The following is a 15241-nucleotide window of genomic DNA, read 5'->3' on the forward strand; positions in this document are numbered from 1 at the left end:
TCCTACAGAAAGGCCTCACTGAGACCAGTGACTAGTGTTGAAACCATGGTGTTAAGCTTAATGCCAAAAAATGCGTCATCATCCCCTTGGGTAAAAACTCAGTTCCCAATAATTAACACATTGGTGGGAGAATAGTGAACACTGAAGGTGTTATAAGAGATCTGAGGATGCAGGTTGACAGCAACCTCTCCTTCAACCACCATATTGCCATTGTGGTCAGAATGTCCTTCTATGTGGCACATCTTATTACCAAGGGTTTTGCATCCAGAAAGAAAGAGGTCATAATCTCTCTCTACTCTTCTTTCATTAGACCAATCATTGAGTATAATGCCCCACTTGGCATGTACCTCACTAGACACCTGCAACAGCTGGAGAGCCAACAGAAGTATCTCACGAAGAGGATCCTAGGCATTAAACACATGTCCTACATGGACAGACTCAAAAGACTCCAGCTATTCTCTGTCTCATATCACCTACTTAGAGGCGATCTCTGCTTGACTTACAAAGCCATGTCTGACCCAGCTCTGTTAGAAATGCTACATCGAAAGAAATCCCAGTCCCTCTACACCACATGCTCCAGAGACCTCAATCTCATTACCACAATCAACAGAATATGCTGGAGGGACAGGTTCCTCACTCAGAGACTGCCCATGCTCTGGGCTAGACTTCCCATGCATGTCAAGCAGAGCACGTCACTGTCCCTCTTCAAGAGAAATCTTGATGAGTGGATGGGTAATAGAAAGTTCACCCTGGGGATCACTCCAGTGGCTCTACTTGATAGAGGCACTGGAAACTAACATCGGGCGGCACGATGCCAGAGCACTTCTATGCACTAGGCTTGTAAAGGTTCCAGGGCCATTAGCCTAGTACACACCTATGAACCTATGAAAGGGGCAAGCTGATCCAGGGAATCACTAAGATTTTTCAGCCCTCCTTTTCCAAATTGCCCAAGGGATTGTCTTTCTCCACATCCAATGTTGGCAAAAAAAGAATAAACAGTCTTCAACAGAATTCAGGTAAATGGATGTTTAAGAAGAAGTGGCAATGGAGTTCCAAAAAGAAGGCTCAGTCCTATCAAAACCAATGACAATCCAACAACTCTGAATGACTATTCAGGAGGCCATTTGAACCAGGTCATACCCCCTTTGTAGACTTGTCATGTTAGCTTGGGATATAGCTTCACAGCACAATTTCACTCTGTAGGAATCTTACTTTCTGTTAGAGAAAAAATTGTGTGACAGATAAGCTGAGCAGGACCAAGTAAGGCTCTCATGAATGGAAACTAGTTTAGGTTGTCTTTCAAGAATTGATCCATCTGTGGGGAGTTCCTCAAGTTGACATATTTGACTCCTCTCTAAACAATCAACTGACAAAATTATTTTCCAGGACTCCATACAAGAAGGCCTGGAAGACAGATGCCTTTTCTTTTCTTAGGACATGAATGTTCCTGTATGCCTTTCTACCATTTCCACTAAATTCCAGAGTACTTGTGAAGATTCAGAAGGAATCCTCCATGATCATTGTGGTGACTCCTTTCTGGCCCAGGCAACCATGGCTCTCCCTTCTTTTTAAAATGGCCAGGGGCAGTTACCACAAGTGTCCTCACAGAATGGATCTGCTCACATAAGAACATATTGGTGTTTGATACACCCCAACATCAATCATTTTAAATTATCTACTTGTATGATAGGGTCTTAATTCCTTTAAGGCACCTGTTTTCTGAGGACGTACAGCAAGTAATAATGGAGACAAGAAAGCCTGCTACTAGAAGATCATATATTAGCAAATGGAAAACGTTTTCTAGTTGGTGCCAACAACATAACCAGCACCCATTCATGGCTACTTTTTCTCTGGTTTTACAATATTTTTTGTGAGTTACTATCCCATTGCCTTTCTTATTCCTCTATCAAGGTTCATTTGTCAGCCATTTCAGCATATCTGTCCATAGATCCTCCTCTTTCATGGTAATCTCATGTCAAAATATTCCTGAAAGGGTTTTTGTGTAAGAGGCATCCAAGTAAAACACTACCCAGCCCTGAGTTCTTAATTTTGTGTTAATGAAACTAACGCGCCATTTGAACCAGCTAATCTGGCTGACCTCAGGTTCTTTACATGGAAAACAATTTTACTGATTGCTCTGACCTCTGCAAGAAGAGTATCTGAGTTGTAAGCTCTTATGATGAGTCAGCCCTACCTCATTTTTTTGGACAGGGCTTCTTTGAGAATGAATCCTTCTTTTATGCCTAAAGTGGTATCTGAGTTTACTTTAAGCCAAACTAATCATTTCACTATTTTCTTTCCTGAAACTAAGCGTGCGGCAGAAAGAATACTCCATATCTTGGATGTCCATAGACAACTCAGGTACTATCTTGTCAGAACTAAATCTTTCAGATCTTCGAATCAATTGTTCATTTCTTGTGAAGATAAGAAGAAGGGAAAACTTGTGTCAAAACAGACTATTTCAAAATGGTTGTCTAAGGCTATTACCTTTTGTTATACTCACTACAACAAATCTATTCCAGGCATGGTCAACTCTACCAGGGCCTTGGCTTCATCTATGGCTTTTTGAAAAGGGTTGAATTCTTGAAGTATTCCAGAAGCTACGTCTTGGTCCTATGTACATATTTTTACAAAGCATTATAAGCTTGATTCCTCCTCTATGCCTAGATCAAGTTTTCTCCAGGGTCTCCTGAACCCTTCTTTTTCCATCGGCCAAATATAGTTAAATTTGGTACTCTTCTCATATAACTAAGGCTACTGCAGCAGTGATCAACATGAAGAACATAGTACAGTTGTGTAAGTTGAACTTACCATAACAGTAGATGGTTGAATGATTGTTGTTGCAGTAGCCACTAACTCCCCATCCCCCCCTTTGTTTGTGTTTTTAAGTCAGGGTATGAAATTATGTTTTATTTTTGTTTTGTCTTGTCCTTTCAGGACTCCACTAACTGCTGGCAGAAAAACAACTAGCTTCATGCCCAAACTTGTCTTTTAGTCAACTCAGCTTGAGCTGTCTGATAGTTTGGGTGTATGGAAGGTGCCCTGACACTTTGGCATCTAGACAGCTGTTATATCCATGGCAGAATATAATCCATATAGCTAAGGATACTGTAGCAGTGGTCATTCAAATATCTACTGTTATCATACCTCTCAACCTCTGGGCAAAGACATTTATAAAGGTGGGAAAAGGCCCAAAAATATGGACAATGTCTAAATTTTGTCTTACAAACTTAGAAAGTTGATAGAATAACAGATTTTGTATTAGCATGAATTTTCTGAAGGGTATGAAGACTGAAACTCATGTCTCAAATGTCTGACACTATTTTCTAACTTCAACCTTTAATGATTTGTCACTAATTTGTCAGAAAACCACAATTTTATGAAAAATGGACCAAATATATGAGGCAAAAATCTGGACAGTCAGCAAAAATCTGTACAGTTGAGAGATATCATAAGTTCAACTTACACAACTGTGGGTTGGTGAATATAGTGTCAGGCTATGTCCTGTGTCTGTTGGGGGGCATTACTTATACACATGAGCATCAGAAAATGTAGATTTTTTTTATCTGTTTCAGGTAAAAAATGCTGTAATCCTACAGTTTAAAGGCAGTATTTTAGTTGCAAGGAAAAAAACTGTAAGAAACCACAGCAGCTGTAGGAACAGGCAGGGCTCTGGGAAGTTTGAATTAGTTTTGTTGTCATTGACAATGTTTGCATAAGGTCTTTGATCATATTTAGCAGTTTTTCAAATATAATAATCCTGTGCTTACTTAAATGGGGGGGGGCATCAGGTCATATCACTGGTGAAATTTCTCCATTAAGTATGTGATAACTAAATCCACAATGGTAAAATCTATTATGTGCTTGTGAACCAGAATTAGAACAGGAACTCAGAGGTGGGTGGGAATTCAGGAATCTGTTTTATATGTTATCCATTCAGCACCTCCAAAGAAATAAACATAATTGTGTATTACATTCTGAATTCAATATTATAAGAAATACTGTTGCAGTGTTTTTCTATTGTGCTGGCTGGAGGAGACAGCAGCTGTTAATGTGGACATGAACTGCATTTATTTTTATCTATGACCTAATGATTGATGGCATTTTATTAGAGGTGTGCTATCGGGCACTTATTTCTGAAGCAAATACATTTGCAAATTGTATTAACAGTGATTTACATGTCAGGTAGGAACAAGGACGATCCAGCTAAATGCCCAAGCAGAATATGATACTTCTTTCAAAACAATTCTTAGCATGCATTTCCAATTTACTGTTGTCTTTTCTACTGAATTTAGTGATATGTTTTTATTTAAAGATTAGCTATTTTCATGAAGATATTGTTGTGCAAACTTCACACATGGCCCTCAGATAGGAATGGGTTGCAACATGTCCCCACAAGTTATTTATACCAGTCTGTATCTGTTTTGGGCTTTTTCTCCCCGGAAAAAGGGCATGTGCCCAGTCAGTTTATCCTGTTCAACAAACATTAAATAAAATAAATAAATAAATGTGTATTGCTGTGATTAATCACAAATCACACAATTCAACAAATCTAGTCATGAAATAATGCAGACGTCATATTTCTCTGCAAGCAAAGTACTTTGTTTTATTTAAAATTATTAAAATAAGTAATCAGAGTTTTTATCTTCTGTATATAAGTAGAACAATGAAACAACAGTGGTTTGTGGCCATAATCATATCACTCGTATTTCCAATGTAGAGAAAAACAGTGCAAAATAAGAAATGCAGATAAAAGACCAAATGTAGAAAGTATGATGAACATTGCTTACCAGGAATCAAACTTGGGTCCAGAAGAGTACATTGCTAACATAGGTCACGCCATTTGTACAGAACCACTGAGGCATATGGTTCAGATTACACAATTCATTGTACAGCATTATTGCTTTAGTAGTGGTGTATGGACTTGTTTACTCAAATAAAATATCAAATGTTTGTAAATGGGGTGTGAAGAAAAGGTAAATGACTAATTTATAAAAACCTGAAGAATATCTGCCATTACTACTAAATGGATTTTTTAAAATGAAAGTATTGTCAAGAACTGAGCCTTTATAAACAGTAGTGCTGTATTCAGTCCTGCCCTGCTTTTGCATTTTTAGCTATGCAGTAAGAGTTTGGTTGACTTTTTTCATACAGTAGTTTTTAGTTTTTTTTTCTTTAACAAGCTTATTGAATGTTGTGACATCAAGAATGTTTAGAAATGGCTTATCCTTCATACTTGATAAACTATGGTTTTAAAGCTGCTGTGTTATTTTTATTCTTCACATCTTTTTTGTATTATATGCCTATACTTTGCCTTGTGTCAAGGTGATGCATATACAGAAGCAGCAAAAGAAGGCATAAGCTTGATCTCACCTGCTCAGTTGTTCCATCTAGGACTCTCCAGTGTTTCCAAACCCTTTCTGAATGTACTTGGTGTTGGAGGATATGGACAAAAGCAATAATATTTTACATTCTGGCATTCCCAATTGTTGAACACCGGTGTAGCAATAACTGGAGTGCCTGTCATTGTATGGCAAAGTTTATGTGTTTCATTCCAAAAACTGAGTGGGCTGTTGTGAAATGTTATTATTAGGGGAAAAGGAACAAAACGTCTACAACAAGCAGGAAATTCAGTTAATGGTTCTAGGCTCCATTCTACTTATTACATTTACATGGAGGGAGCTGTAACTGACTGGGACAACCTCTGCACTGGATATTACTTTATTACTGGCCTGTAAGCATGGGTTATTATTTTCTAGGCATAAGTTACAGAGGCGAATATTTTTCTGTCTTGAATTATTTTATGTTTCCAGTGTATTGCACTGGCAAGTTATACAGCTTCGGGAAGAGTTATCAGGGTAATGGCTAGTTGACAAACTAACTGAAAGTGCTAGAAACCAGTGAAGCAACTGGGTGCACTTTATATCCATTTGGAATGATCCAGTTTCTTAAACAGTCACTTAAATGAAACTGGAAATATTTGTCACTGAGAACCTTTCAAGGGACTGTCCATTGAAATATGGTATAGATGACTGAAACTCAGTAATACAACATAAAAGGATTACTTGAAAAGGTCAAACTTCATTTGTCTCTGCATATGAAAATGATGTTTGATATGAAGTATGAAACTGACAAAATGGAATTAATGTTATTTAGACAGAGTGTGTACTATATAATCAACAAGCAGCCATCCTAGATTGTTAAAGAGGTGAAAAATCTTCAGTCTGAAGGAATGATAACTAAAAATCATAGCAACGCTTGGCAAAATAATTATAAGAATCAAAATCTAAATGCTGAATGTAATGCAAGCCTTTGAAAGGCAGGGCTTAATGAATTCATATAAAACAGAATTATTTATTGCACAGAAAACAATGACAAAATGCAACCCCTAAATAGTACAGGTTTGCCAATACAAACTTAATGCATTGTTTTTCAGCTCACTGTTCATAGCAAATTATGTACTGGAAAAAGTGAGCCAAAAAAGTATGAAAAATAGAAAAAAATATTGTTTTTGCAGGGGGGGGCAAGCCACCCTATAATCCTAGATGTGTGGGCAAGCCCCCACCTCCCCAAAATTATATATATATATATATATATATATATATATATATGTATATATATATATATATATATATATATATATATATATATATATATACCAATTCCATGGTCATATAACATTGATGAAAAGGAGTAAAAACACAAACAAAAATACTGATGGCTTGCACAACTTATTTATTTATTTAGATTTATTTTATTTTACATTTGTTGACCGGGATAGTCCGATGGGATACATGTCCATTTTCAGCGGAGGCCCGGGGAGAAAAGCTCCAAAGGTATACATATACAATCATTACAATGTCATGTCGAACAGGAGTAATCATAACATAATACAAATATAACACATTTTACAGTCTAGTTAAATTTATGGAAATATACCACTTATTGTAGTACATTTAAATTTGTACAGTCTAACAATCTTCTAAACTGGCTTAACAAAGATATTTGAGTAGCACTTACAGACATAGGATAGATACACCAGTATGCATAAAGATTTAGTCAGGCTTGGGGCAGGGACAATACATTACACCTTGATGAAACTCACCATGATGAAAATCTGTCGCATTGAATACGTACAGTGACAGAACCAGTGACATCTCTTTGGTATGTTTATAGGGGTTTTCTGACCCTGACTAATGAAATGTACAAATACAATCCTCCTTAATATGACAGTTTGTAGCATTAATAATGGACAACTGTTTTGATAAAAGCAGTTTATGAAAAATCAGAAACAATTCTGCTTCTTTTGTACTTCCACTTCCAATGTCAGTATCTTCCTGGCCTGGTTGTAGGCCACACAAGAGAAGAAGAATTTGTTGTTTTGTTTATTTTGAAGCAGCTAAGATATCTGGTTATCTTTTTTGCCTCTGCTTGTCCAAGGATCACTAGGGGAAGATACACCTGCATAGATGTTTATTAATAATGAAGCAAAAATAAAAAATACTAACTGTTTCACATGAACTTAAACAAGGACAAAACTCTATCCACAGGTCTGATACTGATGATGGATACAAATCTGAATGAAAGTGTTAATATTTTTAGAAGGAAACTATTGTTTTTGGTCTAAGTTAATATAGTTCCATTTCATATGAGATTTTAAATGTTTTTGTTTATTTCAGTGCATTCAGGGTTACCCAGTTCTAAAAACATTGTGATTTTTTTTGTTAGTATTAAGTATTCTTTATGATGCTGAGAACTATGTTAAATTTCATAAGTTCATTTCTCAAGGTGTTACTTCAAAATGATATCGCTATAACAATTTGCTGTGTAGCTCCATGTTTTTAGAAAAAGGGGTCAATTACAGGTATTTAGTTACTTGCAAAAAGTTTTACTATAAATTTTTAACATTCGTTCTACTCATCTCAAAATCGACAATCATTTTCATGCTACATGTTTGCTTACACTGGAGCTGGACTGCAGCAAACTTCATCACCCAAACTTGTCTTTAGTCGAAACTTCAGCTTGAGCTGTCTGATAGATTTGGGTGCCCTTGACACTTTGGTATATCTAGACAGCTGTTATATCCATGGCAGAATATAATCCATATAGCTAAAGGATACTGTAGCAGTGGTCATTCAAATATCTACTGTTATCATACCTCCCTCAACCTCTGGGCAAAAGCAGGAACATTACTCTATAAAGGTGAGAAAAGGCCCAAAAATATGGGACAATTTCTAAATTTTGTCTTACAAACTTAGAAAGTTGATAGAATAACAGATTTTGTATTAGGCATGAATTTTCTGAAGGGTATGAAGACTGAAACTCATGTCTCAAATGTCTGACACTATTTTCTAACTTCAACCTTTAATGATTTGCCACAATTTCAATTTGTCCAGAAAACCACAATTTTATGAAAAAAATGGACCAAATATATGAGGCAAAAAATCTGGACAGTTCAAAATCTGTACCCAGTTGAGAGATATCATAGGTTCAACTTACACAACTGTGGGTTGGTGAATATAGTGTCAGGCTATGTCCTGTGTCTGTTGGGGGGCTTTACTTATACACATGAGCATCAGAAAATGTAGATTTTTTTTATCTGTTTCAGGTAAAAAATGCTGTAATCCTACAGTTTAAAGGCAGTATTTTAGTTGTTGAAGGGAAAAAAAATTGTAAGAAACCACAGCAGCTGTAGGAACAGGCAGGGCTCTGGGAAGTTTGAATTAGTTTTGTTGTCATTGACAATGTTTGCATAAGGTCTTTGATCATATTTAGCAGTTTTTCAAATATAATAATCCTGTGCTTACTTAAATGGGGGGGGGCATCAGGTCATATCACTGGTGAAATTTCTCCATTAAGTATGTGATAACTAAATCCACAATGGTAAAATCTATTATGTGCTTGTGAACCAGAATTAGAACAGGAACTCAGAGGTGGGTGGGAATTCAGGAATCTGTTTTATATGTTATCCATTCAGCACCTCCAAAGAAATAAACATAATTGTGTATTACATTCTGAATTCAATATTATAAGAAATACTGTTGCAGTAAGCTTTTTCTATTGTGCTGGCTGGAGGAGACAGCAGCTGTTAATGTGGACATGAACTGCATTTATTTTTATCTATGACCTAATGATTGATGGCATTTTATTAGAGGTGTGCTATCGGGCACTTATTTCTGAAGCAAATACATTTGCAAATTGTATTAACAGTGATTTACATGTCAGGTAGGAACAAAGACTATCCAGCTAAATGCCAAAGCAGAATATGATACTTCTTTCAAAACAATTCTTAGCATGCATTTCCAATTTACTGTTGTCTTTTCTACTGAATTTAGTGATATGTTTTTATTTAAAGATTAGCTATTTTCATGAAGATATTGTTGTGCAAACTTCAAGGGCTACACATGGCCCTCAGATAGGAATGGGTTGCAACATGTCCCCACAAGTTATTTGTACCAGTCTGTATCTGTTTTGGGCTTTTTTCTCCCCGGGCTTCTGCTGAAAAAGGGCATGTGCCCAGTCAGTTTATCCTGTTCAACAAACATTAAATAAAATAAATAAATAAATGTGTATTGCTGTGATTAAATCACAAATCACACCATTCAACAAATCTAGTCATGAAATAATGCAGACATGTCATATTACTCTGCAAGCAAAGTACTTTGTTTTATTTAAAATTACTAAAATAAGTAATCAGAGTTTTTATCTTCTGTATATAAGTAGAACAATGAAACAACAGTGGTTTGTGGCCATAATCATATCACTCGTATTTCCAATGTAGAGAAAAACAGCGCAAAATAAGAAATGCAGATAAAAGGCCAAATGTAGAAAGTATGATGAACATTGCTTACCAGGAATCAAACTTGGGTCCAGAAGAGTACATTGCTAACATAGGTCACGCCATTTGTACAGAACCACTGAGGCATATGGTTCAGATTACAAAATTCATTGTACAGCATTATTGCTTTAGTAGTGGTGTATGGACTTGTTTACTCAAATAAAATATCAAATGTTTGTAAATGGGGTGTGAAGAAAAGGTAAATGACTAATTTATAAAAACCTGAAGAATATCTGCCATTAGTACTAAATGGATTTTTTTAAATGAAAGTATTGTCAAGAACTGAGCCTTTATAAACAGTAGTGCTGTATTCAGTCCTGCCCTGCTTTTGCATTTTTAGCTATGCAGTAAGAGTTTGATTGACTTTTTTCATACAGTAGTTTTTAGTTTTTTTTTCTTTAACATGCTTATTGAATGTTGTGACATCAAGAATGTTTAGAAATGGCTTATCCTTCATACTTGATAAACTATGGTTTTAAAGCTGCTGTGTTATTTTTATTCTTCACATCTTTTTTGTATTATATGCCTATACTTTGCCTTGTGTCAAGGTGATGCATATACAGAAGCAGCAAAAGAAGGCATAAGCTTGATCTCACCTGCTCAGTTGTTCCATCTAGGACTCTCCAGTGTTTCCAAACCCTTTCTGAATGTACTTGGTGTTGGAGGATATGGACAAAAGCAATAAGATTTTACATTCTGGCATTCCCAATTGTTGAACACCAGTGTAGCAATAACTGGAGTGCCTGTCATTGTATGGCAAAGTTTATGTGTTTCATTTCAAAAACTGAGTGGGCTGTTGTGAAATGTTATTATTAGGGGAAAAGGAACAAAACGTCTACAACAAGCAGGAAATTCAGTTAATGGTTCTAGGCTCCATTCTACTTATTACATTTACATGGAGGGAGCTGTAGCTGACTGGAACAACCTCTACACTGGCTATTACTGGCCTGTAAGCATGGGTTATTATTTTCTAGACATAAGTTACAGAGGCGAATATTTTTCTGTCTTGAATTATTTTATGTTTCCAGTGTATTGCACTGGCAAGTTATACAGTTTCGGGAAGAGTTATCAGGGTAATGGCTAGTTGACAAACTAACTGAAAGTGCTAGAAACCAGTGAAGCAACTGGGTGCACTTTATATCCATTTGGAATGATCCAGTTTCTTAAACAGTCACTTAAATGAAACTGGAAATATTTGTCACTGAGAACCTTTCAAGGGACTGTCCATTGAAATATGGTATAGATGACTGAAACTCAGTAATACAACATAAAAGGATTACTTGAAAAGGTCAAACTTCATTGGTCTCTGCATATGAAAATGATGTTTGATATGAAGTATGAAACTGACAAAATGGAATTAATGTTATTTAGACAGAGTGTGTACTATATAATCAACAAGCAGCCATCCTAGATTGTTAAAGAGGTGAAAATCTTCAGTCTGAAGGAATGATAACTAAAAATCATAGCAACGCTTGGCAAAATAATTATAAGAATCAAAATCTAAATGATGAATGTAATGCAAGCCTTTGAAAGGCAGGGCTTAATGAATTCATATAAAACAGAATTATTTATTGCACAGAAAACAATGACAAAATGCAACCCCTAAATAGTCCAGGTTTGCCAATACAAACTTAATGCATTGTTTTTCAGCTCACTGTTCATAGCAAATTATGTACTGGAAAAAGTGAGCCAAAAAAGTATGAAAAATAGAAAAAAATATTGTTTTTGCAGGGGGGGGCAAGCCACCCTGTACTCCTAGATGTGTGGGCAAGCCCCCACCACCCCAAAATTATATATATATATATATATATATATATATATATATATATATATATACCAATTCCATGGTCATATAACATTTATTTTATTTTACATTTGTTGACCGGGATAGTCCGATGGGATACATGTCCATTTTCAGCGGAGGCCCAGGGAGAAAAGCTCCAAAGGTATACATATACAATCATTACAATGTCATGTCGAACAGGAGTAATCATAACATAATACAAATATAACACATTTTACAGTCAAGTTAAATTTATGGAAATATACCACTTATTCTAGTACATTTAAATTTGTACAGTCTAACAATCTTCTAAACTGGCTTAACAAAGATATTTGAGTAGCACTTACAGACATAGGATAGATACACCAGTATGCATAAAGATTTAGTCAGGCTTGGAGCAGGGACAAAACATTACACCTTGATGAAACTCACCATGATGAAAATCTGTCGCATTGAATAAGTACAGTGACAGAACCAGTGACATCTCTTTGGTATGTTTATAGGGGTTTTCTGACCCAGACTAATGAAATGTACAAATACAATCCTCCTTAATATGACAGTTTGTAGCATTAATAATGGACAACTGTTTTGATAAAAGCAGTTTATGAAAAATCAGAAACAATTCTGCTTCTTTTGTACTTCCACTTCCAATGTCAGTATCTTCCTGGCTTGGTTGTAGGCCACACAAGAGAGGAAGAATTTGTTGTTTTGTTTATTTTGAAACAGCTAAGAGATCTGGTTATCTTTTTTGCCTCTGCTTGTCCAAGGATCACTAGGGGAAGATACACCTGCATAGATGTTTATTAATAATGAAGCAAAAATAAAAAATACTAACTGTTCCACATGAACTTAAACAAGGACAAAACTCTATCCACAGGTCTGATACTGATGATGGATACAAATCTGAATGAAAGTGTTAATATTTTTAGAAGGAAACTATTGTTTTTGGTCTAAGTTAATATAGTTCCATTTCATATGAGATTTTAAATGTTTTTGTTTATTTCAGTGCATTCAAGGTTACCCAGTTCTAAAAACATTGTGATTTTTTTTTGTTAGTATTAAGTATTCTTTATGATGCTGAGAACTATGTTAAAATAACAGTGACATGTTTTAAGTTTATTTTCATAAGTTCATTTCTCAAGGTGTTACTTCAAAATGATATCGCTATAACAATTTGCTGTGTAGCTCCATGTTTTTAGAAAAAGGGGTCAATTACAGGTATTTAGTTACTTGCAAAAAGTTTTACTATAAATTTTTAACATTCATTCTACTCATCTCAAAATCGACAATCATTTTCATGCTGCATGTTTGCTTACACTGGAGCTGGACTGCAGCAATAGTGGTTTTGCATGTGAGCCCAGTAACATGCAGACATATGAGACAGTTAAAAGTACACATTAAAGAAAGTATGACGCAGTTTTACTATGAATAATCACATCGCATTTAATAATCACAAGATTATTAAATCCCAAAACAGCTAAGACCATAGGAGGTCATTAATTAAAATAGTAAAACTCTCAAGTTCGTGAAACACAAAAACACTTGATTTTTGTGAGGGCCAACTCACATAGTCTGAGAAATAAGAAAAAAATACACACACACACACACACACACACACACACACACACACACACACACACACACACACACACATATATATATATATATATATATTCTGTCATTCTGTCACTGCAAGATGCTAGTAGCTTTCCAGTGATGCCATTCTAAGCATTGATCTTATGGGCACTCACATGCCATTGGTTTCCTGCATGAAATGGTTTGTTTGTACAAATTAAGACAGTAATCCTTCAGTACATTAAAATGTTATGCAGTGTAAAGTTTATTCATGGCAGGTACTATTTTCTTTCATTGTTGATTCATTTTTTTTTACATTTCTGCCTTTGTGTGGTATTAAATATACTGCTTAGTGAACTGTATATTATATTCTATGTGGAAACTTTGTTGCTACTATTAACATGACATTTATAGAAACATTGTAATACAATAGAAAAAGCATGTCTGACAGTTTCTCAGTATACAATAAAGTCATGACAGAGTCAAAACCCAAGACTAGAAGCAGCAACCAGCCCCAAACAGCTATTTTTTTAAAACTTTTTATGCGATGGTGGTGCTGCGGTAGCATTGTCGCCTCACAGTAAGATGCTGTCCGGTACGATTCTCAGCTAGAGCATCTCCTGCGTGGAGACATGTGTGAATGGGCATACTTTCATTGAAGGTTGTGCATCAGAGCTGGCAACTCGGCACGTAAAAATCTACTACTAATCATTAGCAGACCAGTGTTCCACTGTGGCGACCCCTAACCGGGAAAAGCCGAAAGACACAACAACATATAATGAAACTAAATGTGTGTGATATAGATGAATAACTAACTTTAATTTATTTAAAATATTACTTTTTAGTGTGCTCAGTTTTTGGCAATTATAATAATGTATGTTGCAGCGGTTAGCATTGCTGCCTCACAGCAAGAGGTTCTCCGGTTCAATTCTCAGCTGGGGTGCCTTCTGTGTGGAGTCTGCATGTCTTCCCTGTGGTCGCGTGGGTTTCCTCCAGGTGCTCCGGTTTCCTCCCACATCCCAAAGACATGTAGTAGGTGGATTGGACACTCTAAATTGGCCCTAGGTGTGAGTGTGTGCATGTGTGTGCCTTCGGAGGAAGGTTGGGCACCGGGCTGGCAACTCGACACCGTAAAACTCCACTGCCAATCATGAGCGGACAGATGATCCACTGTGGCGACCCCTAACCAGTAAAAGCTGAAAGAAGAAGAAGAATAATGTATGGTATGGATCATTCTTATTAGTCTCAATTACACATGCACTATCCTTTCAGTTTAATAGATATATCAGATATACATCTGAATAAAGATTGTAACTGGTAATATAATAAATAAATAATAAATAATATAATGCTAAAGCACTAAGAGCTGAGATACTGCATATTTTATCTCTGTTAAGATTAGTAACTAAGTTGAACAGATTTTATTAATGGACATGTGATGAAGATTTGTTTGGTAAGACACATCTTACCTTGCTTGATGTTAGTCTTTGAAGGAGATAGAGAAGGATGGTGAATCGCAGTGCTCATCTGCCATAAGACCAATGCAGGCCAGAATATCACCATTTGAGACACTCTGATTTCCACACAAATAAGTTTGGGCAATGAAGGCCAAGTAATTATTTATAGATAGGTCTGTCATGGTTACTCAGTGCAATGCAGCTGTGTACATTCCAGGCTATACTGAAATGACATGTATGTTTAGGAATGCTGTTAGTGACTCTTAAACACTCCAAGGAGGAATGCTGTTATACCTGACATCAGGAAAAAGTAAACACACCAATATGTATTGCATGTTTTTACAGCACTCACTTGATGCACTTACAAGAAGATAGCTTTATTCAGTTGTTGTTGTTGGTCTTTCGGCTTTTTCCCGGTAAGAGTTCGCCACAGTGGAACTCTGGTCTGCTAATGATTGGCAGTAGATTTTTACGAAATGCTGAGGTGCCAGCTCGACGCCCAACCTACAACGAAGGCACGCCCATTTACGCATGCATGTCTTTCAAACGCTGCCCAACTCTGAGGAGGACATGCAGACTCCACACAGA

The sequence above is a fragment of the Protopterus annectens genome, chromosome 7.part0, assembly GCF_019279795.1.
Source record: "Protopterus annectens isolate FY-2018-M chromosome 7.part0, PAN1.0, whole genome shotgun sequence".
NCBI classification, from domain to species: Eukaryota; Metazoa; Chordata; order Ceratodontiformes; family Protopteridae; genus Protopterus; species Protopterus annectens.